The sequence below is a fragment of the Echinops telfairi genome, unplaced genomic scaffold (assembly GCF_000313985.2).
Source record: "Echinops telfairi isolate 266 unplaced genomic scaffold, ASM31398v2 ScPeMD7_42;HRSCAF=159, whole genome shotgun sequence".
Lineage (NCBI taxonomy): Eukaryota > Metazoa > Chordata > Mammalia > Afrosoricida > Tenrecidae > Echinops > Echinops telfairi.
Window position 1 is genome coordinate 3,031,867 of NW_022103940.1, and position 5,771 is coordinate 3,037,637.

The 5,771-nt window shown below is 40.7% G+C and overlaps 1 pseudogene; it reads left to right on the plus strand.

Moving 5' to 3' along the window:
- Positions 1 to 4,103: 4,103 nt before the first annotated feature.
- Positions 4,104 to 5,771, plus strand: part of LOC101648813 — a 7,012-nt pseudogene continuing 5,344 nt past the window's right edge.

The following is a 5,771-nucleotide window of genomic DNA, read 5'->3' on the forward strand; positions in this document are numbered from 1 at the left end:
AGACACACGGGGGGGGGGTTGCTTAGGATAAGCAGACAAGTTGCCCCATCAGGTGTTTAGGTCTGTAATGGGAAGTCTTTTAGAACTGATGACAGAAATGAAAAGCTGAGTAAAGATCACAAAGCTAGTTGGGTATTTATTTCTTTCCAGATGATGTGTGTCTTCAAAATGTTTTATTATTGTTGTTTTGTTTATGGTAAGAAAATTAAAATTGGTACAAAACTTCTACTTTGAGTTTACTGTTGAAGTGCCTGAAAATGAACTGAATTAGAAATCGTTAGACAATATATGGATGTGTTCTCTTCCAGGCTTTTCCGTACCCTTTCCCTCTTTGGAGCCCCTCTGCTTCTTTCTTATCCTCTAGGTTTGATGTGATTTCTTAATTAGTATATAACTAAAATATTTCATTTTTCATGTTTCCTCCAGGACTGTGCAGTGCCTGAGATTTTACCTTGCTTGCAAGCATAGAATAGCATCATGACCCAAGATTCTTGGGTTAGAGACACAATACTATATTAGTCATAGCACAGCAGGCAACATGAACTTCATCAGCATCTTTTCTTGACTCCATGTCCTAAGTCCTGCGATAGTGAAGTGGAACACAGGGAGGGCTGGTATCACACCTTCGCAACTCTGAGTTCAGGACCTCTCCAGTGTTTCAAAGGGGACTGACAGCAAACTTGCCCAAACTGTGCCTTAGACTCAGGGGTGAGGAACATTCTTCTCTGCCAGGGGCCATATGGGTATTTACATCATTTGTGGGCCATACATTGAATGAACTCACTGCTGCTGTGATGGTTGTAATTGCTACTCTTTGGAGAGCTAGTATTGATGATTGCCCGGGACTTATACAGCCGACCATACCTTAGAGAGAGAGATTATTTTTATTAACTTCACCAGTGAACAAACAAAACTACTCTCTGCATGAAAGACACCTGTGCTTTCCAAGATCGTTTAATACAAAACTTTGAAAAGAGAATCTAGGACAAAGGCTGTAACATGAAGTGCAGCTACACCAAGGGGCATTTGCAGTCAAAACTTTTAGGTGCTTGGATCTAACTAGTTTTAAGGATCAAAGTTGTTTTATATAAAAAAACTAACAAACAAACAAACTTTTGTTTTCTCTCTACTTGAGCCCTTGGTATCAGCTCCTCTTTTTTTTTTTTTTTTTTGAAATGATGATGGCAACCTATGTACAAATGTACTTGATGAAATTGATGTACGGATTGTTATAAGAGCTGTAAGCACACACAGCCCTGATAAAATGATTTATTAAAGTAAGTAAATAAATGCTTTTGTGTATTTGAAACACAATTACTCCTTTAAAGTATAAATTCAAGAATAACTAAACAAAGTAATGAACGGAATTCTATTCCGTTATTTTAAAACATTTTCCTTTGTGAAGAGTGAGGTGTGGTTATTTTACCGGCAGGAAAATAATGGTGTGAGAATTTTAAATATAAAAATCAAAGCAAACATAAACTTTATTTCTGTTCTAAACTGCCCTGTCAAACATAAAATTCCCTAGGCATTAGGACCGTGCTGTACAATCGAAATGCTCTATATTTGCATCACTTAATACAGCATGTTATCAGTGGCCTATGATTATTGACCACCTGTTATTTGCTAAGTACAATTGGATTTTTAAATTTTTAAAATTCTGTGTTAGGCCGGGTTGACTAGAGAAATAAATCCAATGGCACTCATATATGTGTAAGAATGAGCTTTATATAAAAAACTAATTGTATATCAGGAAAACATCCCAGCCCAGTCCAACTGAAGTCCTTAAGTCTGATCCTAGTCCATAAGTCCCTCTTCAAACTCCCAAAGCTGCATGTAATGAGACAGAATACAGGAACATCACTGTCCAGTGAGTGCAAAGTCCTGTGGATCTAATGGCAGTGGCTCTGGCAGCAATCAGGGCCAGCCAGCAGGAAGGTAAAGCCAGAGAGAGAGAGAGGAGGTTCTGAGGGCCTTCCTCATGAGAAGGCCATGCCCACAAGGAGGCACCATCCTGCTATGACCTGACTGACAGGGTGAATACCACCCTTACACTTTTTGTTGTTGTTGTTGTTCATTTTATTTTATTTCTTTTTAAAAATCATTTTATTGGAGCTCATACAACTCTTATCACAATCCATACATACGTCAATTGTGTAAAGCAAACTTATACATTCGTTGCCCTCATCATTCTCAAAATATTTGCTCTCAACTTGGGCTCTTGGAAACAGCTCCTCATTTTTCTTTTCTTTTTTCCCCCTCCCTCCCCGCTTCCCCTTCCCTCATGAACCCTTGATAATTTGTAAATTATTATTTTATCATATCTTACACTGCCCGACATCTCCCTTCACTGTTGTCCATCCCACAGGGAGGAGTTTCTATGTAGATCCTTGTCATTGGTTCCCCCTTCCTAACCACCGTTCTCTCGACCCTCCCGATATCACCACTCTCAGCACTGGTCCTGAGTGGTTCATCTGTCCTGGATTCCCTGTGTTTCCAGCTCCTATATGCACCACTGTACATCCTCTGGTCTAACCAGGTTTGTAAGGCAGAATGGGGATAATAATGGGGGTGGGGCACAGGAGGAAGCGTTTAAGAACTAGAGGAAACTTGTGTGTTTCATCGATGCTACACTGCACCCTGAGCGACTCATCTCCTCTCCACTACTCCTCTGTAAGCGATGTCCAGTTGTCTACAGATGGGCATTGGGTCCCCATCCCACTTCCCCCTCATTCAGGATGATATGATTTTTTGTTCTTTGGTGCTTGATACCTGGCCCCTCCCCACCACATATTGTAATTAACTTTAAATTAATATAGCCACATGTGGCTCGTGGCCAGTTTGTCGTAAAAGTGGTCTTTAAGGCTGGTGTTCTTCTTCCTTGTGGACTTAGTTGATGCCTAAAAATGATGGCTGCTTGTGTGAAGGCAAGCCGTAAAGACCTCAGACGCTATTCCTTCTGATAGCCTGGCACCATCTAGTTTCTTCAACATACTTGGCTATGGCACCTGTACCATTCCATGATACCCACCTTCCCGACACGATCACTGAAGACAAACGTGTGCATAAGCAAATGTGGTGAAGAGAGCTGATGGTGCCCAGCTATCCAGCGATATAGCATCTGGGGTCTTAAAGGCTTGAAGGTAAACAAGCAGCCATCTAGCCCAGAAGCAACAAAGCCCACATTGAAGAAGCACACCACCCTGTGTGATCACATGGGGTCGAAGGGAACAAAAAATCATTTTGAGAATAATCAAAGTGGATGTCAGAAGAGACTCTGAAACGTGTTCTTAATTTTAGAGTACATAGATCAAATGGAGGAAAGGATGAAGTCAAAGAGCTGAATAGAAATTTTCAAATGGCAGCTAGAGAAGACATTGTCAAATATTATAATGAAATGTGCAAAGACCTAGAATTAGAAAACCAAAAGGGAAGAACATGCTCAGCATACCTTAAACGGAAAGAATTCAAGAGAAAGTTCAAGCCTCAAGTTGCAACCTTGAAAGATTCTATGGGCAGAGTAATAAATGATGCCGGAAACATTAAAAGAACATAGAAAGATACACAGATTCACTGTACCAGAAAGAACTCGTCAACATTCTATCTTTTCAGGAGGTAGCATACAGGAAAGGACTAATGAAGCTGAAGGAAGAAGTTCAAGCTCCACTGAATGCATTAGCCGAAAACAAGGCAGCAGAAATTGATGGAATAACAACTGACATGTTTCAACATGCTATGGGTATATGCAAGGGAATTTGGAAAACAGCTACTTGGCCAATAGACAAGAAGAGATCAATATTTGTACCCATTACAAAAAAAGGCGACCCAAGAGAATGCTCAAACTATAGAACAGTATCACTGATAGCAGTGTTAGGCCAGGCTGACTACAGAAACAAATCCAGTGATAGCTCTCTATAGCTATAGAGATAGCTATATAGATAGATATAGATAGCTAGATACAGATACAGATGTAGATATAGAGATAGATACAAGTGATTGTATATCAAGAAAATATCCTAGCCCAGTACAATTCAGGTCCATAAGTCTGATACTAGTCCATAAGTGCCTCTTCAGACTCAAGCAGCCACAGGCAATGCCGCAGAATGCAAGGAGATCACAGGCCGGTGGGTGAAAAGTCCTGTGGATCCAGTGTGGGTGTCTCTTGCAGGGATCAGGGTCAGCCAGCCGGAAGGTGAAGGCTGAGAGAAGGGGAGGTTCCCCTCCTTATGAGAAAGGCCATGCCAACAAGGAGGCACCATCAGGTTGTGACCTGATTGACAGGTTGTATACCACCCCTGCACTTTAATATACCTTCAAGTTGACAATAAATTATGTAACTATCGCAATATCACATGTAAGTAAAATTTTGCTGAAAATAATGTGACAACGGTTGCAACAGTACATTGACGGGGAAGTGCTAGAGATTCAGGCCAGATGCAGAAGAGGACATGGAACAAGGGATATCATTGCTGAAGTCAGATGGATCTTAGCTCAAAGCAGAGAATACCAGAAAAACATTTACTTGTGTTTTATTGACTATTCCAAAGCAATTTTGACTGTGTGGCTCATAACAAACTATGGATAGTATTGAGAAGCATGGGATTTCCAGAACACTTCTTTGTGCTCATGCAGAATTTGTACATGGATCAAGAGGCAGCTGTGCGAACAGAACAAGGGAATACTGCATGGGGTAAAATCAAGAAAGGTGTGTATCAGGGTTGTATCCTCTCACCACATTTGTTCAATCTGTATGTGAGCAAATCATCAGAGAAGCTGACTTATACGAAGAGAATGCGGCATCAAGATTGGAAGAAAGGTTTTTAAGAACCTGTGATATGCAGTTGGCACCACCACACTTGCTGAAAGTGAAGAGGACTTCAGGTACTTTCTGATGAAGATCAACCGTTGCAGCCTTCACTATGAATACGAATATGATTCAACGTGAAGGAGACAAATATTCTCACAATTATACCAATAGATGACATCCTGATAAATGGAGAAAAGATGGAATGTGTCAAGGATTTTGTCTTTCTTGGATTCACAATCAGTGCTCCTGGACGCAGCAGTCAGAAGATTAAGAGATGAGTTTTATTGTTAAATCTGCTGCACAAGACATCTTTAGAGTACTGAAAAGCAAGCATGTTACTTTGAGGACTAAGGTGTCCCTGACCCAAGCTAAGTATTTTCAATTACCTCATACGCATGTGGAAATTGGACATAGAGTAAGGAAGGCTAAAGAAGCATTGATGAATTTGAATTGTGGTGCAGGAAAAGTGCATTCAAAATACCATGGACTAATATAAGGACTAATTGATCTAACTTTGAAGAAGGACCGCCTGAGTGCTCCTTAGAGTCAAGGATGATGAGATTCTGTCTTACATACGTTGGACATGTTGTCTGAAGAAGGGCATCCTGTTTGGTAAAATTGAGGAACAGCACAAAAGAGAGGGAGGATGTCAAGATTGACACAGTGGCTGGAAAAAAAATGGTCTCGGGCATAGGAACAATTGTGAGGATGTTGCAGGACCATGCAGTGATTTGTGTGTTGTGCATAGGGTCGCTATGGGTTGGAACTGACTTGATGGCACCTAACAAAAACAACAGCATCACCAGCATGAATGGACTAACTTTCATCCACAAGATGTAGTGACATACTGATATATGCTTGTGTTAGTCTGGGTAGACTGGAGACACAAATCCATGGACACACATAGTTATATAAGGGGCAGGTTTATATACAAGAGGAATTGAACTTTGAGAAAACATCCCAA